Genomic DNA, 27426 nt, shown 5'->3' on the forward strand with positions numbered 1-27426 from the left:
GATTCCAACATCAACGGATAACACCTCGATGGCCTCAGGCAAATGGCATGGTCGAAAGATTCATGACCAACGTCAAGAGAACATTACAGATCACCCACATCCAAAACAAACCATTCAAGCAGGCCCTCAATCAACTGCTCAGGGAATACCGCCACAGGCCCCATAGCACTACGGGTACATGCCTGGCAGACCTGCTATTCCGGAGGCCGATCACCCCAAGACTACCAGAGGACCCAAGACCAAAGGAATCGACAAGCCTGGAACAAGAAGCAAGAGTCAATGACGAAAGGAGCAAAGCACAAATGAAGGAAGCAACGGACAGGAAGAGAAGGGCCCAAGAAAATCTCATGCAGCCAGGTGACGAAGTATGGCTCAGACAACCCAAAAACATAAAAGAAGAAGCCACCTTCGCACCCACCCCTCTCGTCGTCACCCACAAGAAAGGAACGATGGTCACAGCACAAAGAAGTGACTGCATGTCCATAACCCGAAACAGCTCACAGTTAAAGCGGGTAATGCCCCACCACGGAGAGCGGTGGGAATGGGACAAAGACAGAGACGAAGTCAGTCCGCCGGAGGAACCCTACCATGGAGATGGCGAGGAGTCGGAGGCAGAAAGGGACAGTGCAACCCCTGTCATGGACCGAGCGACACCGAGCAGGACGAGACGTCCTCAGAGGAGCCACATCAAACCGCTCCGCCTCATCGAAGAAATGGGGTAAGAGGACATGAGAATCTCGCAGGTTAAAAAGGGGGGAGAGGTCAGCCTACCCGCATCGTTGTGCGGGTGCCGGCCGCCGTTGCGGCCGTATCGTAGGACGTCCAGGACGTGACGTCAGGGGAAGGGGAGGGACAGGGAAGGGGTTCCGGCAGTTACCGCCAAGTTAGATAAAGAACGGTTGTATGCAGACCTGGCTCCCGCGTATTATTGTAAAGAGGCCTGTGCGCGACGTAAACCTCACGCTGAGGCTCCACAGTGCCCAGGTCTGTATGCCAGGGCCAGTCGTCGTTTACATTCCGTAAGTGTGCATAGTATTTCGTTCTAATGGGTCAGGTCACGGGACATTTGCAGGGCTGTTTTTCTCTTGATTCACAGTCAACTTGTTTATTTAATTTAAGGACATTAGAGTGTCTTTCTTCAGTCAGTTTAAACTAAAGTTTGACGTGTGTCATTTTTGGAAGCCGTTTAAGGGGCGAGCTTGGCCTTGTCTGCCGCCCAGATGGTGGCACTTAAACTGCTCTGTGGTAGCACCCAAAATCCTGAAAACAAGCAAAAGGGTTCCTTTTGAAGTGTAAAACATGGAGATTTGCCTCCATGAAATCCTGATAAAAGAAATATTCACAAGCAGACATAAGCGTCAAATGGAGAGTGGTGCTGATGCTCCCTTGCCCGGACAAATCAAAGCTGACTGGGAAAGAGCCATTAACACCCAAACGCCCCTCATTCTGTGGATACTCCACAGTAAATGCCTGCAACGCATACGCCTGATTTCTTTCCTAACTAGTCTGCAATGTGACTAAATTGACATGAAAGCAGTGAGGTAATAATTCTTAGACAGTTGCACATTTTATACATGCTTCTGTGAAACAATTCCGTAAGTGAAGACAAGTAGGGCAACACACACATTTCTGGTTGTCTTGTGCAGGCTAGAAAATGTCATGCATCAGGGTGTTGTAATTGTTTTACGGACTTCTTGGAAAGGAGGTGTTTTGAAAAAATGGAGACGAGCATGGGTACAACTTTAGACAGAGTGCCACCACTGGGTCTGCAGCTTTTCGTCAGGATGGCAACCAACTTTTTCGATAACGTAGAGCCATAGCATATAATTTACACACTTACCCTGGATCCACCTAATGTATTTGCCCATGAGCTCAGTCTAGTTTCTTGTCTGGGAGGCTTTAAGGCTCCCATTCAGAGGCTGCAAGCCCATGGCAGGAGAGGGGTCATCCACACACGTGTTAACATGTATAGGCCTCTTGATGGGTTCTATACTAATAGACTTTTTCACAAATGACCTCGGGAAAATTGACCTCAGGAGAATTGACCTAATTTAAAAGGTCAATTAGGACATATATGCAGGGTGAAACCCCCCCGCAACCCGCACCCAATCCAAAACCCCCGCAACCCACCAACCAATCCTCTTATATTATTTATAATCCAAAACCAACCCAATACTTCTATAAAATAACTAAAATGATATAAAGGTCAATTGTGCAGAAGGTCAATTAGGACCACTATAATTAGGTCAATTGTAAAAGGTAAATTTGGGTAATACCTCTTGTTGTGCAGGAAGTCCCTTTTGCCCACAGGCACTCACACAAGCCATCTGTCAGTGCCTGAGTTGAGGGGGGAACAGAAACGGCGCTCTGATCAAAATTTGCATAGAAAAAAGCGCCCCTCTGGGTCAAAGCACAGCTTGGTTCAGATACGTCAATGTCATCTGGCAAAACAAAATGGAGGCCTTTGTGCTGAAGGAATTATTTTCCACCATATAAATTGACCAGGCACAAGTTTTACTTTTTTTCCGTTCTAGTCCTCAGAATTTGTTGTGAATTGTACCAGCCATATAGCTCAAGCTGTGGACCAGATTACCAGTGGGAAGGAAAGAGAACACATGTCGGGGTGAGGGCCAGAAGCAGAACAGTGGGCAGCTGCACCGTAGGAGTGGGCAGAGTGTGAGCAACGAGTGTATGTGCAAAAGCAGCATTTTAAAGGTGAAGGAGTTATACTGACTAAGAAAGGAAGATTTGGTGTGACACGGGTAAGATGTGAGAATATTGTATAAGAGGAAGGGGGTGCGCAAGGGAAATAGGCTGTGTGTGAAGGATGGATATCAGTGATGAGAGGAGAGGGATTGTGAACATGGTGGGTGGCGAAGAGGCAGCGAAAGATTAAAACAGCAGAGGGTAAATAGAGAGCAGATGTAAAAGCAAGGGCGGAGTACAGACGAGATGGACAAAGGACAACAGGGGTGAATGGAGAGGAAGAACATAAAAGGTTAAAGAGCGTGGAAGAGAAAAACGAAACGTGTGGGAAAGGGGGCTAGATTGGAGTAATATCATGAGGGTGGGGAGAGGGAGAGAGAACAGAGCCAGAATGGAGAGACAAACTGTGTAAGAGGAGGAGCAAGAGTAGAGAGTGAAGAAAATGAAAACTCTCCAGTCAACAGATGTATATATTACAGAGTGGTGGTCACTGCCCTATACGTAAGGTGAGTCGTGCGTTCCAAAGGAAATAGAAAAAATGACTTGTTTATAACTTTTGAGCCGTTTAACGGATTTAGCTGAAACTTTGCTGAACATTTTGTACATTTCCCCTCTCCACCACCCCCTTCCACGACTGGAAAGTTTGGGAAATATTTGTGACATCGTTACAAACTAAGAGAGTTTGTAAGAAAACAACAACAAAAAACACTTTCGGCCTACTCCAGATTAATTTTCCCATATACAAAAAGGGTCAATTTCTGCTCCATTGCACAGCAAAAACTGCTGGAAGGATTTGGACAAGGTCGAAACAACTTGGGCATTAAGCTTTGACTCGCATTCCTTTGCGGTTTGGTTATTTGGTTATTCTGCCCCCTTCTCTTGAAAAATTTGCTATCCCCCTGATGCACTGCGGCAGAGATGATTTTCAGAAACGAAAAAGCTGCACTCTTTTTGTTTTCCTATGCAAGAGATAACCGCGGCTATACCCGTGAATATCAAAACAAAAAGCAGAAAAATGGCATTTGGAGGTGGAAAAAGGGTGGAATGGCATCAGGCTAGACGTGAGGGGTGGAGGGAGAGGGCACCATGTGAAATTTGGGAGTTGGACTAGGCACCGAGGTTACTGTAGTCACGGTTATTCGATTCGAGAATCACAACTACCAGAGAAAACTAGATCAGTCAATGAAAGTGCATCACACAGAATAGCGAGTGTTTGAGGGGGTATGGGAGAGCGGTGGGGAGGCAAATGGGAGTTTGTGGGAGTGGGTGGACCTTGCCATGACAGAAGGTGCAGCAAATATACAGTGGGCATGGCTAAATGCCATGGCCAGTGGCCCCTAAAAAAAATGATGTTATAACAAAACCCTTAAAATTCAAGGAAAAAACTTCAGTTGAGGCGACTAAACATATCGCAACAGAACCCTTGAAATTCAGTGCATTGGGAAACTCGGGACTGGCTTAAGTCGGCGCGTTCACGTTGCAAAGCCCAAGAACACATTTATATTATAAGAGAAGGGATTCACAATGCCATAAAAAATGGCTTTATGGGGGCTATGGCATTATGGGGGAGATCAACAGGAACGCACAGAGTTAAGCTGCTACTGAGTTTCCCCAACGCGCTGAATTTCAAAAGGTTTTGTAGTGTTATGTTTAGTCACCTTAACTGCACTTTAACTAAAGTTTTTTCTATATATGTCGCAATAGGATGGGCGAGGGGGTGTGGAGGGCAGTATTGGTGTTTGCCCAGGGAGCCAGTGTCTTTTGACACAGTCCCAACCTTCACCCCAAATCTACAGTTTCTTCCATTCAACACTTCACAACTTTGCAACATAGTTACCCACTTGGCGTTTCGCCAGTACAAGCACCCACAGTCATAGCTGGCAACTGGCCGCATGTTTTTGTGACCCCTTCAGCCAGTCCTAGATTTTCAATCAACATCACCTTGTATTATGGCGCGTGTCATTGTGGGCTACCCATTACAGTTACATGCTTCAAGATTCAGAATACCCAATAGCTGCTGTCCTCATGTCTTCTGTCTTGTTCCAGCCCAATTCCTCCCCTGCCCTGCTGTGCCTGCCCACCTTTTATTCATATGGTGAAATCGGCATCTGTAGCAAAAACAGTTCACTAAAAGCATTCCTAAAGATCCAGCAAAAACCCATCTACAATGCTCTTTAAGATATCGCTCAACCAGCTTTGCAGCAATTTGATTTACAGAATTCATAGCATCTATCCTGCCACTTCTATGCAGACGATTCTCAAATCTTTCTCCCTTTCTGAGTTCAATGATGCCCTCCGCGCTAATGTTTCTGCTCGTCTTTCTGCCATCCAAGCTTGGATGGCCTCTCACTGTCTTCACTTGAATTCCTCCAGAACAGAAGTTCTGTATTTTCCTTGCACATCACCATCTCCCTTTTCATCTCCTTCTCTTCTTTCCCCACCTACCCAACTTCCATTTTCCACCACTGTGCTTAATCTTGGAGTTCTTGTTGATTCTTCTGAAGAGAGGGTCCAAGGAATGCCCCTCCTCACCACCATGAATCAGAAAGGCTGAAGAACCAGGAACACTCGAAGTCAACCATCATATTTCGGCCGAACGCCAAGTGCACCCCTGCCTGACTCGTATGCAGGAAGGTATCACCTCAGACAGCCATTCTAATCTTATCCAGTCCAGATCCTTCCTAATCCAAAGAACCCGATGGAGGTTGAGGACCCAAACACCATAATGGACTGTCTCGATTAAGTACTGAGAAGCCACTGTGCTGATGTCATTAGTGACACCACGGCGAAGCAGCGTTAGCCATGAAGAATATACACATTGCACAGCATTACACAAACACACATTTGCATACACGAAGAACATGCTTACACAGTTCTGTAGGATATACATACTGTCAAAGCTTTTATTATTTTTTCATTAGCCAAATGCAGTAACACATTAACGCAAGGCAACAAGAGATCCTGAACAGGCTTGCAGATGCTTCTATGGGACTACAGGAGTATATATGGAGCCTGGTAGGACCACGTATGACTAATCTATAGGAAACATAGCATAGCACAAGCATGGAGAAATCGCATTACAATTCTAAGGAAAATTACATAAGGCCTCAAGCCACAGAGCGCCAGACAGAAGGAGCAGGCTCAGGCTGCACAAAGCGCAGATCGAACTCACAGACAAGGTCAGAAATAAACAGTCACATTCCAAACTCCAGACGACAAGGAGACAAGCTGCAGGAAAACTGAATAAATCCTCATAAATACAGAACCCAGTGGCTAACCTTTGTGGTCCACAACCACGTGATGCAGCCGAACTGGACAATGGGCATTCACCCGTGGTGGAAGACGAGCTGTTCTCAGCAACCCAGATGAGAGGTGAAACAGGTGTTGCAACGTGGAAACGCACGCTCATAGGCAAAGGTGGTATATTACCAAGATACAATTCAGACACAGTCGTTTAACATCACCTTGAAGAGGTGCAAAGAAGGCAGGGAAACCAAACTGGGTCCCAGGCCTGGGGAGACCAGCTCCAGCCAATCACGAGACAGACATCCAGGGATGGATGGCATGGGGCAAGGGCCAATGGTAAGTCCACTAATCTGCAACAATGTAATAGATAGTTTCTTGGAGCCGGGGCAGGTCCGCCTTCTGACAAGCGAAGACCGGTAGAATAATCTCTATAGGGGATAGCTATATGGGTTACCACTCTCAGCACCCAATCAGTAATGGGGATAGGTTTTTGGGAAAGGGCCCAGGTGATGACCACATACAGCATCAAAACTGGGGAGCTAGCTTTGTGAAGCTGAGAAATACTGGAGAATCCTGATTGGCTTGTATAATCCCTGTTGGTTGTTTGTAATACACCGCAGTCTAACTTGCCAAAGGCTGAGTCTTCAGTTTATTCTGAGGAAAGGGTTGTTGGGCCCTTGGGAGTCAGACGGACCCCCAAATGACCTCTGGCATACCTGGTAACCATCCCAACACTTCCCTCTTATTCCTCCCACATTTCCTTTACTGCCCGTAATTGCCACTTTAATTTTAGTCGTGCTCACCCGTTTCTGTTTTTTGAAGCCACTAAGCACCTAATTTTCGCCCTTATTTTCGCTCGTACTGGTTATTGTTCTTCCCTGTGGATTGGACTGATGGCCACTCGTCTTACTCCTCTTCATTCTATCTATAATTCGGCTATTTGCTTACTTTTCAATCTATTTTCTCACTCTTCTATTTCTGATGCCCTTTCTTCTGCTGCTATTCTGTCCTTTGAGTCTTGTCTTCTCTCTCGCTTTCTTTCTATTGCTTTCAAATGTCTTCACGGCCTTGCTCCTCCTCATCTTACTTCTCTTGTTTCCTGTTACATTCCGGCTAGATCTCTTCAATCTGAATCCACTTATCGGCTGGTTGTTCCCAACCCCTCGCCACCCCGGGCCTCATCCAGTTTCTGCTCTTTTTCTCTTTTGGACCCCCTTCTCTGGAATTCTCTTCCTCTTCTAATTCGTTCTTCTACCTACTCTCTTCCTCTTCCTCATAACTTGCTTATCTTATTGCTCATCCGTGATTGTACCATTGATATTTAAATTTTTGTAATGGCGCTTTGGCAAAAGCACAATATAAATCACAATGAATAAAAAAATAAATGCAATGAACATCCTTATATCACCACAAGTATAACGCCACCTCTGAATTGAAAAGACTATTCAAATTCGGGCTCCCCAAGTTGTTCAAAGTAGTGACAAACACTGTTGCAATACCACTCTGAAACAGACACTTAACAGTATGCAAACAGATAAATAAAATCAATAAGACCAAGGATATCAATTGTGCTTTAAGATGAAAACCAAACTTACTGTGTGACTTTGTGGGTTAGTATCAGTGCAAGTGCTGCAACATCTAGTGGTCACGATGGTAACTCCTCAGCCTCCGTGACTCTGTTCAGTGGCTAAAAACAGACAAAATGGTGCCACAGGTTAGCAGACCGGTATCATCAGAGTTTGTTTGTGGTCACTGTCGATCACCTCTGAATGCATCTGCCATTAGTGCGACTAGCTGAATTGCCAAGTAATAAGACATTTCGATTGGCGAGACCTCCCTTGGGGAATTGGAAAATGCTGTGAAACCGTATATGGTAAAACCACCATTTAGCTACTAGGCATGCCCATTCACATGTTATTGTGACTGAACAAGAAAGGCTCTTCTATGGACCAAACGCGTCATTCTAAATCCAGTTCACAACAAGTCAAATCACACGCACTCAGCAGAACAAGTGGTCTACCAAAGAGGCTTGTTTTAATACCCGACCATGCCTAGCACTCCTGATGTAGTGACTTCTAGCTGGTCTACTCCAGACTACATAGATAGTAGTTTGAACACGACTTCAAAATGGTGATCAAGCATTTGCATATTCTCCAAATTGATTGTCGGCGCAATGGTGACTGTTTTCCTGGTCAAATTAGGGGTTCTGATCTACTAACATTTAGGTAGATCAGCAAAAACCATATCCAGGCCTGTATTTGAACGAGATAGTTTACAGAAGTGTTCTGTTACCTGGGACTTTGGCCTGTGACACCCATGATACCATAACATTAGTTTTGCTGGTTAGGGCTGATGCGAGTTGCAGTCCAAAATACCTGGAAAGCCAACAGTAGTAGACCCAGAGTCTACAATGTCCGTATGTGCCCAGGAGGACATGGATCTGAATATCAATTTGCATTAACTTTATGGCACAGTCGGATTTCAGCAGCCAGTTGGCAAAGGTGAACGTTGAATATTGGCCACAGGGAAGCTTCACCTGGGACTCCATACCACAACTGAGACCTCAAAACTGTTTCTTCCCAACATTTCTTGCTCTGCTCTTTCTGATAACTCATTCAACTATGGAAGGGCCCTAACCAAGGCAGCAGTGTCAATTGCATTGAAGGATGCAGTGAAATCTAGTTGATCAAGTGGTCCAATATGACCTTATTGCCAAACTCTCCTCTCGGATGTCCAGTAAGGAGAATGTCGCACCTTAATTGGGGGGAAAAACAACTGACGGCCATGAAAACCACCCAAACTTACTACACTATCCCTTCTTGTCAGCAAACCCCTTAACATGCTTGTGGGCAAGAGGAGGGAAGACTGGAGAGGGAGCGAAATGGAGTAACCACTATTCCGTTGCATTATGCACAAGATCTAGAGCCACAACCAGAAACTATGAAGAATCACCCCATTCCTGCTTTATGAACAGCACAATCCAAACTGCAGATGGGCAACAAGTCAAGCATGTGCCCAACATGTGATCACCTCCAAAATAGGTCAGAGTTCTCGCCACACAACACCAGCAAAATACCAGCTAAGTAGTACTGACCCAACATGGACGTGTTTCTTCTGCCCAATCAGCCACACCATTGGGCTGTAAGGGTGGCAAACTAGTAGGAACCCAGATTTCCCTGCAGTCTTGCAGCAGGTGGCTAGAGGACAGGAGCAGCCCAACAGAAAATGGCAGGCAACTAAACAATCAGCAAAATGGTGCTGGGTGTTAGTCCCAAACAGACCATGTCATGCTGTTTGGTGGTAGAATGGGTTTGCCACTATAGTACTGGGGGAAACAATGGGAACGTGGAGGACGGTTACAGGGGGCGGGGGGGCTTGAGAAGAAGAGAACAGTAAATACCATGTTGGTGGGTGGCGTAGCACTTTAGATGGTAGTTGCTTTATTACAGTAAATCTCACACCAATCTAGGAGTATTTTATTATTATTATTAGGGTATTTATTGAACGCAGAGTGCTTTACCGAGGTATACAACAGTACAGATGCATAACGGAGTGCTTTACAGAGGTATACAACAGTACAGATGCATAACGGAGTGCTTTTCAGAGGTATACAACAGTACAGATGCATAACAGAGTGCTTTTCAGGGGTAACAACAGAGCATATATACAGCAATGGGTAGGATATAGAGGGGCAGAGAGGAGGGGTGCAGGGGGCAGACGAGCGAGTTAGGCGGCACAGGTGGCGACGCGATGGCCTAGGTGTTTTCTGCTACTGGGCTGCTTTCCTACATTTCCCCCTGCTCTTCCTTGGAGGCTGCCCTCCCACCACCCCTTCCTCTACCTCCAGCCTGTCTCCTGGCTACTTTCCCTCGTGTGGTCTCTCTGCAGCCTCCAGTCTCTGCTCCTCGTGTTGTGTTCCTGCAGTCTCCAGTTCCTGCATATTTGACTGTGCTCATTCAGTCTACATACATCCCAGCTCCATGTTTTGCTCTTATGCCGCTTTTTTAGGTCCATATAGTCTCAAACTTTACCCTGCAAAGTCAGGCTCTGTTTCCGTTGCTCCCGTTTCTCCGTTGTCTTTTAGTTCAGAGTCCCGAGCTTCCGCTTTCTAGAGCTCATTTGTTTACAGTCCAGTTCTACTGCTTATTTGTTAACAAGATTCAGTTCCTTACCACAGTTACCTTGCTCTAGTCCTTTGCTTCGGGGTTCCTTGCCCATAGCTCTTCAATTCCGTTTGTAATTCTTGTTTCCTTGATGGTTGCTTCTCTCCATTACCTGCCTCCTATCCGTATTGGGTTCCAGTACCTGGTAAGTGTTCTACAGCAGGGATCTGTAACCTGTGGCTCGCCAGTTGTCGAGGACTACAATTCCCATGATCCCTCGGCATTAATTAGGCTTGCTAGGTAGGATGGGAGTTGTAGTATACAAAACATCAAGACAGTTGCAGATCCCTGTTCAACGGCATGGGGTTAAAATTGGAATTTTTAGAATAGAAGCTGGGAGATGCTCCTCGGTGTCGGGCTTTTTCTGTAACCAGGAGCTGTCAGTCTCCTAATTGAGTTCTGAGGATGTTTATGTGTAATAGATAACCAGAAATATATATATTTTTAAAAGCATACCATTTTAGACGGTAGTTGCCACAGTGCCTTGTTAGAGTGTAATATCCCATGCCAGTCTAGAAGTCTTATTTTTGATGTGAACTAAATTATTGTTATAATTAGGGTTTTTATTGATTGATGACCTAACTTTGTGAAGCAACTGCGCGCTTTACAATCATAGGGGGAGAACACAGTGAAGGAAGGAGAGAAAAATGAGGGGGGAGCGAAAAGGGGAGGGTGGGCAATTGGCAGCATGGCGGGGAAGACTGTGGGTAGCAGATCACTGAGTCTCGGGTAGGGTGGGGAGGGCAGGGTATGTGGACCTAGGTGTTAAGGAGGAGCCATTCTGTGAAGAGGAATGTCTTAGCTCTTTCCTGAGCTGTACAAGCGATGGGGCAAGTCTGCGGTTGACATGGAGAAGGTTCCAGAGTCTTGGAGTGTAGACAGAGAAGGCCTGTATTTTGGTTCTCTCCTTCCTGCACTGTCCTAATTCAAGTCCCCAGTCAATTCAAATACGTGTTATGCCCATTATTACAGATATGAAAATAGATTCCTAAGAGGACAGGCAATCCCTTGTGTAGGTGTACATGCACAGGTGCAGTAATTCACCATATGCTGGCCTGGATTGTAACAAGCTCACAGGAGCCATATCTTTCCAAGCCCCAAAGATCGGCTGCCCACGGGTAACCTGCATTGCTCAAAGGGTTTGCCATAACCATTGTGTGTTCTACCGCAACGTGTACCCTAGTGTTGTTTAACAGATGTCCTCATGATTCTCTACAGTGGACTGCATTCCTACTGGCCCCATAGTCAAATGTTGATGTGTACTTTATTATCACCCCACGCTTCCCCAGACCACCTTTACCGGACTGCATTCTCATAATTGATGTAATAGAAATAATCAAAGTACATACTAACTAGATAGAGGTGATTTTAGTTTCTGCAAAAATATGGTCTAGTAACATTAATGTAAAACTACAAAGCTCTCTGTAGCAATGTATACACACTGGCCATCCTCGACTCCCATCCCCAGCAGCTGTACAGGTGGCCACACACACAGAGGGTCCTCAATCTCCATCTGATTTATCCCATGTTCTCATTTTTTTCCCTTCCAGCACATCTGAGGTTTTCCTTTTTCTCTGTGGGACTATCAATGCTGGCAAAGCACCCTTTCCACTTCCTGATACTGAGTGGGGTGGTAAGCGGCGGAGGGGTGGGAATGGTAGGTTGGCTAGCCTAATGGCAGCGATGTTTATATATTTTTTTTAACTAGTCAAGACAGGTCTTAGGGTTTGTTGCATCTGTTGTGTCCATACAACTCCTTCCGCCCATACTCCCAGTGTAGACTATTTCAGATCGGCTCCAATTGCGCACTCCAAAGAACACACTAGTACGTATCAACAAGAGTAGACTTCATAGACCAGACTAATATGATGGGATCGAAGTCTCCCAATCCTACCTTGCATTGTAAGCAACGAGCATTACTGTATCAAAACAGACAGTATCTTAAGTGCTCTCATGAGCACTGGTCGCTCAGCTGCACCGAGCAGAGAAGCACTGCAGCCATGATTAGTAAGTAATACTGCATGGCACGACGGGGAAAAGCAATCATTGGTTGCCAAAAATTGAGAAAGCCAGTAGGCTGCCCAGGTGTGACGTTAATCCCTGCACGGGTCATTATTGGCAGACCCAGTGACATATGAGGCGACTTTAAAGCAAGGCCTACTTGCCTCAGTACCAGAATAAGTCACGTGCATGGTAGTCTCTGGACTGTGGCTTGTTACAAATGATGGAGCAATCCACTGCAGCCGGAGACTGTCACATGAGTAGGAAGAACATAATTGAACAGGCACAACGTGCTGCTAAGCCAGGACTCTAAAGGTTGAAGGATATTCCGTTAGGAAGTGCATTGTTTTATCAAAACTGTCAATATGTAGCCTACTGTTTTATGTAGAATTCTCATTGTGTAAAACCAAACCATCGGCCCCGTCAGTTTGTCTGCAGCTGTAAAGAAATAAAAGCAGACTGTTGCTGCTCCTGTGGCTAATGTATTGGATTTATATTTTTATTTACATTTATGGTTTAAACAATAAACCTTTTTGCATTAAAAAAGAAATCTGTGGCATAAAACAGTAAGAGAAATTAGTACTTTTCTATAAATCGGATACGTTTGTTAAAAAATTCAATGTTGCAATATTCAAAGATGGATATCTACCACCAATAATAAAATCCCATAATGATTTTGAATATCAAACAAATAACCGCCATTTAGAAGCTAATGTAGGACAGGACATAAACAAATGTTCCAAAGTTTTGGCAGGTGGACTCAATTGCGTGGAATCTACAAGTAGGAAAGATATTAATGCACTTACTTCTAATAGCACTAATTTCATCAGTTGCAAGCACATTAAGTCTAAAACAGAAAAAATGTAATCGCCATCGTCGATTCGGAGCTTCTGCGAGGTATGTTAGAATTTGACGCAGCTTTTTTCACCTCCCAACAGAACATTCTAAACAATTTATATTTCATATTTAGAGCTTTAGTTCAAATCTTTGTTTTTTTCTTTTACTGTAAGAGTATATCTGAAAATCTATTTCTATCAAATCTAACCTCACAAGTAGATTCTGCACCAGATTGGACATCTTTGTTAAGGTCTAGACATGATTTTTTGATTGATATGATAGGTTAAGTAACCTATCATATAATTTTGCATTTGGAAGGTCCGCTAACATAAAAAATAGAAGGAGGAGGATTCAACATTTTACTACATAGCAGAAGGAATGTCCAATCTACTGAGGATTGCACAGAGTTCAACCCCAACTCGGCACGAATAACAGAGATGGATACACCCTAAGCAAGTTCAAAACTCTACGTTAAAAACTCTACGCCAAAGGTTGCTTTCAATTGTATCCCATTCCACAGGGACTGAATACATTTCCACTCCATATGTTAGGAAAGGGAGCGCCTTCGCTCTATAAAACCTCAAAAGCAGGCGAATAGAAAAAAGTCCAAATTTGATGTGGATTTTGTGCATTTGGGGCACTAAATCCAGGGATTTATCTCGCAGAACGATTTCCCTGGCAAATCCGGAAGTTTGGCTTTAAATCATAAACCCTAAATATTTCCAAATTAGCTACCACTTATAACCACATCTAGCCTAGAATTGTGAAGATAGGAGTTATAATTACAGTTTTTGGTAGGACCAGATCTATTATTTATTACGATCTTTGTCATCAGAGTTAATTTTGAGGTCCAAACTGATCATAAATTGAGACAGAGTATTCAACAGTCTTTGTAGACCAATAGGAGTGGGGTTGAATTAGACAATATCATCGGCATAAACCAAGTGCCGACTTGGATGTGGCCCAAATTTCGGAGGGCATGAATTATAGCCTTCAAGGACGGCAGCCAAATATGAAATCTATAGATTAAACAATGTAGGGGCCAGCACACACCCTTGTCATAGTCCTCAAAAGGAGGGAATTGGATAAGAACATTTTCCACTGAGATCAAGGTGAACCTGGACCGCCGCATCTGAGTGCAAGTAAGGCAGTATATTAATAATAGGGGTAGGACATGCTGCTGAAAAAGCTTACACCAAAGAAGATCTCTAGAAACACAATCAAACACTTGCATCAAGTAAACTAAAGCCATGTAAACAGGCTGCCTGCGCTCAATACACTGCTGTTGTAGCAAAGTTCAAATCAAATTATTTGCAATAGTGTCCAACGCTTTTCTAAAGCCTGATTGAAATGGGTCTTCGAACGAATGTTGAGCGATCGTCCTGTTTAGATTCCTAAGAATCATAACAGAGAATATCTTACTTGTTGCATCAAGGAGAGCAATCAGCCTGTAATTCAAAGGGCTATCTCCAATTCCATTTTTGGCTTTACACAGTGTCATGGGGATGCCATCTGGCCCAAGTGCACAGGAAGCTTTAGGTTTAAGTATGGCTGCATAAATGGCTCTTAATCAAAGCCTAAAACGTCACTCTGCATCCCACAAAGGGAGCAAAGGCAAAATCGGAGAGATCATAGGCACATAAAGTGCTACAGAGTGCACCTTCCAAGATTCCGATGAGATTCCATTGCTCTCTGCCTCAAGCTGAAAGGTGTCAGAACGGTTGATAAGTTCCTAGAAACATTTTATTCACGAGGGAGCGAGCACTGTGAGGATCTCTTCAGCATCCCTCTGATAGAGCGTGCGTTTATTGGCCTTCAACCAGTAAGTTCACTTTTTTAAGGGTCTTAAACTGGGTGGATTTGGTTTTGCAGAGAACTTGCAGATTTCTTCCATAGCTCTTTCTTTTTGTTCTGTACATTTTGGTTAAAAACATGAACCCTGGGGACATTTTCGTTTTGGTTTTCACACCTGCTTTTGCTCTTTATAGTAAGTCCGACACATGAGCAATAAACTGCAATGCAGGAACGGTAAACATGCAAAGCCGAGTCAGACACTAATTGCTCCTTCCTGATGTGCCATATGGGTCCGAGAACCACCTGGGCTCCTCCATTCCTCTACAACCCGTGCTCCACTTATCTCTTCAATCTATCTAATCAATGGGATAAGAGCAGACTGGCCTGGAGGGGTTCGATAGGAAGCCAATCGGGTTTGACCCTTACAGAACAATGCCTACATTTGGGGAACCCTTAGGTATGTTCAAGCCTCTACACATTTGCGGTGATACCGAAGGTCTTAATGGCAGGAATGGTCACTAACTCTCTATTAAGAGATTGCTTAAGACTCTTAAACTTCTCCTCTGGAGAGTTTGTCTATTCGCCAAAGTGCTTTTGCACTGTTTCTTTCCCTTGCTAACCTAACTATTTAATGACCCACACATCCATGCCTTGACTACCACCATTGTAACATACAGGATCAACTATCCTGTTGACCCACTGTATAGTATTTTACAACGATTGAACAATGCACCAATTTTCCAAACCCGATCATTGGGTTTCCTCCTCCAAAGAGGCCATTTCTATGTGACCATCAACTGGGATACTCATTAACTAACAGATGTTATGCCCCAATGCTCCTTCCTGGCTGGAGATATATGCGAGTTATGCTCTCCCCTCGGACAAGGAGGGCCAGTCTCCACTTGACAAATTCAAATCCCAGCTGGATTGTCTCGGGCCTCCTCATCCTTCCAAAGTCGCTAACTCGAATACCATTACAATTGCAGAGTAGCCGCTATTTTTACAGCACGTAAGAGGATGAATCCTGCACGAAAAATGATATAAAAAGTTGATACTAAGAGAAAATTTACTTGGTTAGTGTGATGATCCCCCCCGCCCTTGAATCCTATGTTGACAAATCCACTCAAACAACCACCCTCGATGTTATCAAAAATTATAATGTCAATGTAAAAATGATTACCTTTCCCTGTTGCTGCAGGCAAAGGGAGGGAAACAGTTAGCCTTTGCCGGAGTAAGCCATCATGAAGGAGGAAAGATCATATTTCTTTGCCGATAGCGCAGAAAAAAAGGAAAGCATCTTGGAAAAGCCACAAGTCAATCTATTCTTTCTGCTTTACCAAGAAGATTTAGACTGTGTTAAAGTCGCTCTTCCCTCTGTGTAGCCAGTATGTGGGCCAATTCACACAAATCCAGGAAGGAGTGACCAATAAAACAAGCCAATGGAGCAGAGCTAGAAACGCATCTTACGTTCATTATTAAAATTGTTTATTTTGGATTTTTATCCCTAAACCAAATACCATTTATTTGATACAATAATTAAAAGTTAAGATCTAAGACATAAGTACATTAGAATACTTCTACAACTCCAAAAATGCTTTTGTCCAAGCCTGACCTATATATTAAGACCACGGAATTGTCATCTATAAGGAGAAATACATATTTGATACAATACAAAGAGCAGTGTGTTTTCCAGTACAAACACACACTAATTCATAAACATACTTCTTCAGAGTAGCTCATATATAAGAAATAGTTTCAGTGTAGCTGAATCACCACCACTGTAGAGGATAATGCAGAGCGTGTTTGGCCTTACAACCAAACAAAAATAACCCTCACGCAACAACTGATCCTTTAGGTAGTAACGCCTAGAATCTGCTACAACTATACAGCATTGACTCAGATGGTCACATAACCATTATTTGAAACAATTGTTTGAATTAGCAACAATGGCTCATGAAGTGCAAGTGACAAAAAAATGCAAAGTTACTAGAATTAATGAATCTGCTCAGTGGTGACTGTGTCATGGCTTATCTGTTTTGCGGTCCATGCTTATGGAATCGTCTTGCGAGGATAGCTCACGGGCAAGGCGCTCGTCTTGGAAGCAAGACACGGAGCAACACAGGTTCGATCACCGGGTCCATGCTTAGAAACCTCTAGGTATTAAGCGCGTTATAAATAACCAATTAAAATGATAAATTATGGCAGCAATTCCTGGGTACAGAGCAGGAACTGGCTTGGCAATTTCACTCCACCCAGAACACCTTCCCCCTCTTTCCTCATTCCGGCATGGCAGTGGACATTTCCTTCCCGAAACAAAATGGCTGCAGACTACATCCAGATTGTGGTAGAAGGGAAGTCTGGCTCCAGTGCAAGAGAAGATATAATGTGGTCATCAATGCATCACAGTGCTCCTTGCATGGCTGGACCTGTGTGTTGCTCTGGTTATCCTGTCTCTCCGCCATTGCATCACCCTCTGCCACGAGCCATTGTTCTCCTTAAAAATGCCTCTGAGCTCCAGTACTTTGGCCCTGCTGCTAGTCTACAGACATCCATTACTACGCTGCCACTCAACTCCTTCTGGATAAGACGATTTCCAGCTGTCCTCTTTTTCCACCCTCTGCTTTTAAGCACTATCTCCTATACCACTTACCCATCAGCGGTTGTGTTATCATGTGGGAACAGTGGCTTCGGAAACACAAGGAACCTGCTCATCGTGTGCAGGTAAAGTCTGCAATTGACATTGCGTTCAAACCACCTGGAGCCTCCACCTGGTTATTTGGTCTTCAGGCACCAGCAATAAGAAAAACGCAGGGTGGCGCGGTATGAAATCGCGGGCCTTCTAAGAACAATACAATATTTGCAAGCAGAGGTATACAAGCACACACTAATAGAAAATGCATTCCAGTTTATATCACGATAGCGCATGCAGAGCATTGGCACAAAGAAGTATGCACCTGCCCATGTATCGTACATTGGCAGCGTGTTACATCTCAGCCACACAATTCAACTTTACCACTTGTTTTTTCTAGTGCTACCTGGGTGATGAGGACACCAGGCTGGGAATCGTACGTAGACTGCTACACGGGTGTGAGGCCAAGAAGACTGTGGAAAAACAATCACCACAACTTGAATAGTTGCAGGGTTAACCACCCCACGCCCCCCATAAGCCTGCTCTTTTACACAATTGCTATAGATTTCGCTTTGCAAACCTGCAAAACGTTTTTGCAGCTCTAAATATTGACCTGTGTGCCTTAAATATTGTTTATTCAAGGGAGCAGCCCATTTCCAATTCCCATCCAAACGGATTCACAAATAGCCGAATTCCTACACTTGTGTGTCGGTCGTGTTACATTTCTTGGCAATTGGTAGGGCCGGCTGCAGTACCAACACAGACCAAGAGGAGCCATGACACCGAAACTTCAACCTTTAAACATGAGAAGTCAGTCAGGCAAATACAGGCAGGTGGACATTTGTCTAAGCCGTCCTTGTGACACGGGAGTGGGGCAACATGGAATTCTTTTAGAACGCGCGTGGGATCCAGGGGGACATTTTGGGGGGCAGTCAGTGTGTATGTGTGTCTGTGAGGCAATCCCCACAGTGGCCCCCTGCCTTTGCCAGAATGCAGGCATGCCAGTGGCCAAATAGGGTGCTGTTGGAGCGACTGAAGCATCTTACTTGGTATGTCTTCCACCTAAAACGCGAACTTACCCAGACTGCCTCTCTTTTTTTTGCATAATTTATGCGGCACCCTAAGCTATATACATATATAGACAATGTATTCCACGAGCAGATGGCAGGCAGTTAGATGGTGTGTGCAGGGTGAATTTACTTCATATTTTCATGTGGCAGGCATGGAAGCGGAGAACGCTGCCAACATGAAAGAAGAAATGCCTATCTGAACTGTGTGCGGCCTGCCTTTATCAGCTGGAATTAGCCTAAAGTGCTCCGACTGCGGATTAAGAATAAAAAGAAATGGCTAGGATGTGGGCCTGGTTCACAGAAGCGGTTTTTTATAATGGCGCAATCCCATAGGAAAATGATCTGTGAATCAGGCCCACAGTGTTTTCCGTGTTGAGGGTGCGAGGGAGCCCCGAATTGCAGAATGAGTCCATCCAGCGTGGCAGAGCGTTTGATGAATCAGGCATCGGGACAGGCAGAGGGACTCCAGGGGCGACCCCAGCTGTGAGTATTGGTGGGCAACATTACTGCTGATGGGAGAAGAACAGATTGTGGGAAACAGTGGTTTGGGGTATAAAGGACTGTCTGTGGTTACAGAATCCGGATATTAATGTATTCAGATCCAGGGCCACCTCTGATTTTCCAAATCGCATATGGCAAAAGGACAGAGCATGTTTGCGAAATGAAACATGGCTTTTCTCCAGTGGTTTACCTGAGCTGTGGCTGCAAGCCCCACAGCACCATCTAAATGTCTATCTGTTGAGCTTGGTAAGCCAACAATTTGGCCGATCTGTAGTATGCTCTATAAAGTACTCCAATCTGCCCATGCACTGAAGAACTAAATGAATGACTAGTGCCAGGGCCGGCCCTAGCGGCAGCAGCGCCCTGGGTGAATTGGCGCACCCACTTCCCCACGCGCCACTGGTCAACAGGAGGAGGGGTGGGACGGCCAGGAGCACCACATTTTTTTCCCAAACTCCTCGCTCTGGTGCCTGGCAGGGAGTTAATCACAGGAATAGGCCTCTCATGCTAATGCATGCGTCCCCTATTCCAATGAAAACTGCCTTGCTCCCGCGTTGGAGCGGGGAGGGCCACGGGCGCCTTTAATAACAAAAGGGCACCTGCCGCGCCTTCTCCCACTACATCAGCCTGAGGGAGGCCTCGAAAGACTCCCCCGAACTGGCATGGCAGGGGACTAATGGCGCCCTCGGGGCATGGGGCCCCGGGCGGTCGCCCGGCCCGCCCCGCCCCGCCCTAAGAACGGCACTGTCTGGTACAACTGGCGAGCCCAGCCAAATCTACTGTTTTAACAGATTGGTAAACGTGTAGTTGACTAACCCGGAAGCAATCTTAAACAGAGTGAAGAAAGCAAGTTTTCTAGAACACACCTACTGCTTACATACCCAATCTCACTCGGGTGATAGTGGTCCAGTCCTCGTTTAACTTTGCATTTTGAAACTTGTAATCCTGGGCCTATAATGGGGAAACCATGAGCACAAGTCCCAGAATGCAAAGTTAAAACCAGGACTGGACTAGCATCTTCCGAACGCAATGGGTCACGGTTGACATGAATGCATCTGTGAAGAAAGAGGGGAAAAAAACCTCAACCCAGTAACCTTTGTTCCATCAATTTTCAGCCAAACGAGCTTGCAAATCAAGCCTCTGCCTGTCGGATGCAGCAAATGTCTGAGTCGGACCATATAATCATACAGAAAAGCGCAAATCCTGTGCCCTTAGTGGGTTTCTTCACCCTCTGGCAGCAGAGTGACTCATGCTCAGTGTGTGCTCCCATGTCTCTGCCAGTGCAGCACTTCCTCGGCCTTCATATAATTTACACAAGATAATAGCAATGCTGCCTTTTGGTAACTACACACTGCTCTGCCCTTCTACACACGTTACGGATGACTCAAGCGAGTGGAATTAATATTTAATTTCACCTCAAGCCCTGGCCTGATGGAGGGGCTTGGAGCGCGCAGACACGGCCAGCCGTGACCTCATGGCATAAATCGCCTTCCCTGGGGCTGCCCATTATGATAATGGCCGGTTTGTGTTTATTCAGACTCCGCTGAAATCACAAAGGGGACGTTAATCTGCTCCCGAAGATGCTGCACTGTCACTACACGGCTGCAAGGTCCATGCTGTGCGCCATAACTTCGCCACACAGAAACCAAAGAGCACCAAATACAACAGCTCTGCAGTACAGCCTACTCTTTCTACCACCACATCCAGGGTTGGATTGTCACTATGCCGCCACTCCAGTGGCAAGGTGCCCCGAAGATGCTGCACTGTCACTACAAGGCTGCATGGTCCATGCTGCGCGCCATAACTTCGCCACACAGAAGCCAATCAACACCAAATACAACAGCTCTGCAGTACAGCCTACTCTTTCTACCACCACATCCAGGGTTGGATTGTCACTATGCTGCCACTCCAGGGGCAAGGTGCCCCAGAAGATGCTGCACTGTCACTACACAGCTGCACGGTCCATGCTGCGTGCCATAACTTCGCCACACAAAAACCAAAGAACACCAAATACAACAGCTCTGCAGTACAGCCTACTCTTTCTACCACCACATCCAGGGTTGGATTGTCACAATGCCGCCACTCCAGGGGCAAGGTGCCCCCGAAGATGCTGTACTGTCACTACATGGCTGCACGGTCCATGCTGCGTGCCATAACTTTGCCATACAGAAACCAAAGAACACCAAATACAACAGCTCTGCAGTGCAGCCTACTCTTTCTACCACCACATCTGGCAATAGGTGGCTGAGTGGATCAAAGGTTCCAGCCAAAGTAGTCGCATTCCTACCATCTCCCTCTTTGCTCACGGGCTTGGCAAATGTTCGACATGGCAGAGTGCCAGAACAAGGCATTTTCCCAGCTCATTGAACAGTTTAAGTTTTTTGGCTTTAGAAGACAAATTCACCAAACACACAGCAGTGCTGTCCCTCTTCCACTAACGCGGTACATTTGAACTATGACAAACCACCGCCCCCGCAGCACAATGGGCGTGCAGGTCTACAAAGGAATAGCCACAAGACAAGAAGCCCACCGCCCCCCCCCCCCCAACACCTGGAATACAGTGAAGGTGCCAAGACAAATGATGAACGTGGCCGCAGGGTTTCTCGTGGCTAAGAGCAACTGGGAAGATACAGAGGTCCACATGTTCAAAGCATGAACGTAATGGAAAAGGTCAGAACCTTTCCCTCTGGGAATGTCCTAAACAAACAAATGGCTTGCTCCTGATTGTCAAATAGAAACCAAAATGAAGTCTTCTCAAAACACTGGTCAGGTGAATTCAGCATAGGCCTACTTACATTGTAATTGGACACAATCCTTACGTCAGCTTCCGTATTAATTGTATTGTTTCAGTTTGACAGAGCACACATTTACAGAGAAATCTTGGCTCCTCTGGGAAGTATGTTTTGCAAATGTTCATTTGCGCAAATACATACGTGTCTCAATTGAACGCGACTCGACGACTATCAAGAGAGGCTAGGCACACAAGCGTAACAGGGACCACCGACGGGGAAACAGGCTCTGGGTTGCAGGGGTCGAGTGTGCCGCACGCTCGCCCTCCCCTTGTGTGTGCCAGCCTTGGCTGGCCTCCGTGGCTGTACCATACTTTGGAAGGGAGGGGCGGTGAAAGGGCTCCTCAGTTAACTTCCCATTTCTGGTTAAAGAAGACACAGCACGAATGGAGTCTGCTGCCAAGGCCACAAAATGCAATCGTGACGGCGGGGGTCGAGAGTAGTAGGACATGCCAGAGGGTACAGTGGAAAGATATTCCACCTGGGTGAAAAAGAGGGCGCAGGGTACGGCCGTGGAGACAATGCAACTATCTGGATGAGAGCTGTTCAATATCAGGTTGCATTTCAACTTTAAATAACAGAATAACTGTGCCTGAAGGCGTGCATTTTACAACAGCGCAGACCCTATTACACAATGGAGAGGAAGGGCGGCCCAGGGATTAAGCTATCAGTGATGACAGAGGCCATTGGCGCCAATCTCTGATATTTCTTTGGAGAAAACATGAATGTTCTGTGAGCTAATTTAAAGCTTTACTAACACTGAATTAAAAAAAAAACCTTTAGGGGAATGTTAAAGTCGATAGGTTAGAAAAATGAACTTTAGATGAGTGCCCGAGTGTCATTATCCTTACCGAGGACATGAGCCATCACCGAAGAAATGGACCATCACGGGGAGAGCGTTTGATCTTTCTCTGATCCTTATTCTCCAATGGGCCCCCGTCCCACATTTCACTTGAGTCTTTCACTCAACCTGTCCAATAGAGTCATGTAATGTTCCCTATATGCCCAATTCACCTATGTCTTGTGATGAACCTCACTCTTCAAACCAGCCACACAAACCGGTTTGCATACACACTACCAGGGCAGTCTGCAAACTACAAGGGGGTGGCCAGCGCATGTAAGCAACATTTAATCAATGACCTACCCAGATCCCGAGGGCAACCACCAGGCCCAACAGCTGGAGACCAAGAGTCAGAGAATCGTTCCCATCCAGCCTGATCATGCAGCGCTGGGAGCCTGCGTTCTGTTACAGAGGGGAAATGCAATGGAAGATTGTGGCCTAGGGTTTTCATCCATTCCTGTCTCCGCCCTTTGCCAGTGACTTCATGCCCAGAAGCCCCAGGACCCACCACAATGACACTAAAGGCCAGAGACAAGACAGCAGGAAAGAAAATAGAGAACCAATGGAAGAGAAAGATGACGGGAGGCAAGTCTACTATATAAGAAATCCGCGGCAATAGGTAGGATATTGGCGTTTAGGAGCAGACAGGAGAAGGTGTTACAATTGCTGATGCCGACATGGATCGGACCTTGCCCTAGGCTGGAGGAAGCCTCGAGACGGCAGAGTCATTGCTCCTGATCCTGGGTGGAGGCTCACATCTACGCACACGGTGTGAAGAGGCTGACGAGAGACTGGTAATTTGGAGATTGCAGACTCACTTGAAACCTGAACACATGGGAAGGCTAGAGGGAGCCTTGAGAATGGAGAGTCTCATTGTGAACGTACATTCTTGTTGCATCTGCATTTATTTATTTATTTGCATATATACAGGGAAACAACTCTTTTGGTCACAAAGGAGCGTGCAAAATGTAACAGCAAATACACTGGAGACAGTGAGCCTCTTAAAATGGAGAGTTTGAGTGGCAATATGACCGGGTCTGAGAAGGCCTAATGCAGTGGGCAATGCCAGCGGGTCGAGAGCCTATCTAGCTAAGCATGAGCCGTGAGCTCAAACTATTAAGTGCTAGTGTAGAGAGGGGAAGAGTCTGGCTAGCAGTGAGGAAACGTGCAAGTAGCAAGGCTGGAGAGGTAATTCAAGAGGATAGCTCGGAAGCGAGGAGGCGGGCTTTCAATTTGCTTTTGAATACATCGATGTGGAACATGTTTTGAACTGCAGAGCGGAGGGAGTTTCTAGTAAGCGGAGCAAGAAGAGCGGAAGTGAGAGAAAGCACAGAGTGGGCGAGGTGCCACAGGGGCAGTGAAGGAGGCCGAGTGACGGCTGCAGAAGGTTTTTTAGGGGTTGATGGAAGAGGATAGCTACAGCAGTGCCTTACCATGGATGCATTCATGGACTCATTGGAGAATGTTGAATTTTGTCCCGTTTTGCAGTGGCGCTACAGTAAAAACAAAATGGAGGCCCATCATGAAGGAAGGCCTTGGCAAGCATCTGTTAACTCCTGTACACTTAAAAGTGTGCACAGTGACGGTATGCTCCTAGCTTGGAGTTGACCTATCTCACGACCTCCACTCAAAATATCATGACAAGGCATCGCCTGACAATACAGGCCAGTCATGCTACTTGTTAGGATAGGTCATTTCCATTTGACTTGTCGCAGCACCCCGGTAAGCACCCAAGTGGGCACCCACTTTGGGATGCCCAGTAAGCTTGGTATTCACAGGATACCCAGAGTTTAGCCAGTCACAGAAAACGTCCACATTGGTATTTCAATTAAGCTGGATATTGCCAACAAGATTCCAATGTGGCATTCCCAGGAACCTGGACTTTCCCTGTAACCGCCCATTTTGACATTCCCAGCAAGTGCAGAGATTCTCATTCCCAGTACGCTGCCCGTGTATAGTGCCCTGACTGATCCCAAAGCAGCCCACACGATATGGAGAGTGAGCGTCTGCTGGCGAGATCCTGCTGGAGCCTAGGCACATAGACCAGACCCCAAGCAGCAAGTAGAGGTTTGGGGCCCATCACACGGAGACCAGTCTTTCCAAATACTCCAAAAGAGGTGCGTGCCAATGAGCACAGAAGCCCCCACTTTTGCATTCCCAGGTAAAGTATTCCCAGAAAATGCAGTGTACAATTCCAGAGTAGTGCAGAGAAATCCGAAATGAATGACATGCCACTGAGATCAAGCTCCTGCTGGGAGAGGCCATCTTATGCAGCTCAAACTGAAAAGACAGCACATATCCCTACTCCTCCGAAACAAGGCATTCAAATAATCGAGCAACAAAGTATACCTATGAGACCTCAACTCTCCAATTGTGCATTATCAGAAAACGGGACATTTCTGCTACCTCCAGCATGCTTGACATTCTCACTAATCTCGCATTATGTCCCTGTAAACTTCCAGTTTGTAATGCAAACTAAGCTCTCAGTTTCCACAATTCCTGTGAGTCTCTCTCCCGGGCCTCTGTCCCTCGGCCCCGGGTCTCTCTCCCTCTCGGTCAGTCTCTCGCTCTGTGCCCCTCTCTCTACCCCCGTGGCCACCTCTCTCTCCCTCCATGACCCCCTCTCTCGCTCTCCCTCGCTGTGTGCCTCTTCTCCCTCTTTGCCCCTCTCTCTCCCTCCCTGGCTCTGTGTGACCCTCTCACTCTGTGCCCCTCTCTCTCCCCCCGTGGCCACCTCTCTCTCCCTCCATGACCCCCTCTCTCGCTCTCCCTCGCTCTGTGTGCCTCTGTGTGCCTCTCTCCCTCCGTGGCCCTCTCTCTCCCTCCCTCCCTCGCTCGCTCTGTGTGGCCCTCTCATTCCGTGACCCTCTCTCTCTTGCTCTGCGCCCCTCTCTCTCTCTCTCTCTCATGCTCTCTGCCCCTCTCACGTTCTGTGCCTCTCAACTTTACCTCCCTTATACTTGCTCCATCTGTCCTTCAATCTTTTGCCCTAGGTCCATCTGCCGCATGCATCGGTCCATTTGTGTTACTATCACTCTACCTCTTTCTATTGTAGACCTGAAAAGACCTTTATCCAGTGCCCAAAGACCATTTATTACCCACTCAAAAATCGGTCTATACCGCTAGAGGGTAAACAGGAGCACCCACATCACACAACTTTGTGTTCCCCTGGAATCTTCTCAATTAGGCCCCATCATGCTTCTAGCAGTAGCCAGTGCAGTTGGAGGCAGTTCGGGGTGTGTAAAGACTGGAGGGGTGGGGGGGGGGGATCTGTACTTCTGCTCTCTATATGGTAGAGGAGAGGCACAGAGGACCCCAGCCAAGATTCTCTATTGTTGGTAGCAATGGACGAGCAATCAAGGCCTAGCTTTTCAGGAGGTGATGCAGGTTGATTCTTAAGTACAGTTTAATACCCAAGCACCCACACAGGAATGTCCGCGCACTGTATTAGTTAAAACACAGTCTTTATATAATTAATGTTCAAGGTTATGTAAAATATCACAATAACTCACTTTGTACTCGCAAATCTATACAGTTCTACGTGGTACGACAATCACTATTCAATCTCTTTAAAGTGTATCAACTGTACGGCTAAATGTCACACAAATCAGTTTGTAAAGGAAACCAACAATAGATATAAGAGGAAAGCAGTTGGTTAGAACAATTGGCAGAATAATGGCCCCGTTATCTAGACACAGTTCTACACCTGGGCAAGCTGTAGAATAAAGATATATCACAAGCCCAGTCCATATATTGTTCACAAAAGTCTTTCCAATAGTTAAGCAACCCTAAAGTACCTGGTGTTGTAGAGTTCCTCATCAGGAAATCGACGGCCCTTCTTGAGTGCACTCCCCAGGAGCCACGGGTCGTCAAACATCTGGCGATGAACTGGGTGAACTACGGCGGGGAAGTGGCAGCTTCCTTTCTAGCAGTGCTCGTCGACGACGGAGCGTAGACGTTTTGCAAGGAAGAGGCGTGCGGGGCACCTCGATGATAGTTCAGGACTGCAAAGAGTTTGAAGACTGTGGCCCAGCAAGGGCATCGAGTCGTCCGGCGTCTCTGTAGTCTTTAGGTGGCGGGAAAACCACCGGTGGATGCTCCTCGGTGCGTCGACGGCTTTGACTTTCTCTGGCGGGACAAAGTGGTCGACGGTGCAGACGAGAACGTCCTTGGATCAAATGTTCTTAGGCCACGGGAGAACTGCGGCTCCCGTCGGCGACAGCGGTCATCGACTGACGGACAGCAGTCCAGGCGCTTCTCTTTGGGATACCGCGGCAGGCCACGTCTCCGGTCGGTAGCCTTTCCTAGGTCTTTCTACCAGGGAGCTTTGGCAAAGATCGGCTGATGCACGATGGTCCCTCGTAGCTCAGGGAGAGGTCTCCTTACCAGGTCCTCTCTTGGATCAGTTCTTGGAGACACAACCGCTTTCAGATCGGCGAAGTAGAGCAACAGCAATTCTTCTCTTCCAGCAGGGCTTCAAGGTCAAGCTTCAGTTTCAACTCCAGTTTCTCTTCAGCTTCTGAACGAATTCTAGCGGTGAGAGGCCCCCAGATATACCAGTTGATCTCTCATTCATTCTGCTGGGTCACACTCAGGCAAGCAATCACTCAGAAGGGCATTCAGCAGTCAGTCAGCCAATCGGGCATACAGTGCATTCAGGACATCCTCCTCCCTCTCAGACACTCACAACAAGGAATGTGTATTGGGACAAGTACCCAGCCATTCAACACTACACACTGCATTCATACCAGTTTCAGGCAGGGCTGTCTTAGTCATTGTGTCAAACACCAGATACCAGACAGCCACAACAAGAAGTGCATATTGGTCACACACTCCATTCACCCAGGTC

At 46.3% G+C, this 27426-nt stretch overlaps 1 protein-coding gene across 5 annotated transcripts in view; it reads right to left on the bottom strand.

The window, feature by feature from the left end:
• The window catches only part of MARCHF3 (membrane associated ring-CH-type finger 3), a 574560-nt gene that overhangs the window by 217807 nt on the left and 329327 nt on the right, over window positions 1-27426 (bottom strand). For 4 of the 5 annotated variants that reach the window (XM_069625604.1, XM_069625603.1, XM_069625605.1 and 1 more), the window contains one exon: window positions 7548-7639. The exons of the other annotated variant lie outside the window; for it this stretch is intronic. The gene's annotated coding sequence lies outside the window, so the exon portion shown is untranslated. The remainder of the gene's footprint in view (window positions 1-7547; window positions 7640-27426) is intronic. 5 annotated transcript variants of the gene reach the window in all.

The sequence above is a fragment of the Ambystoma mexicanum genome, chromosome 6p, assembly GCF_040938575.1.
Source record: "Ambystoma mexicanum isolate Mex_15411 chromosome 6p, UKY_AmexF1_1, whole genome shotgun sequence".
NCBI lineage: Eukaryota > Metazoa > Chordata > Amphibia > Caudata > Ambystomatidae > Ambystoma > Ambystoma mexicanum.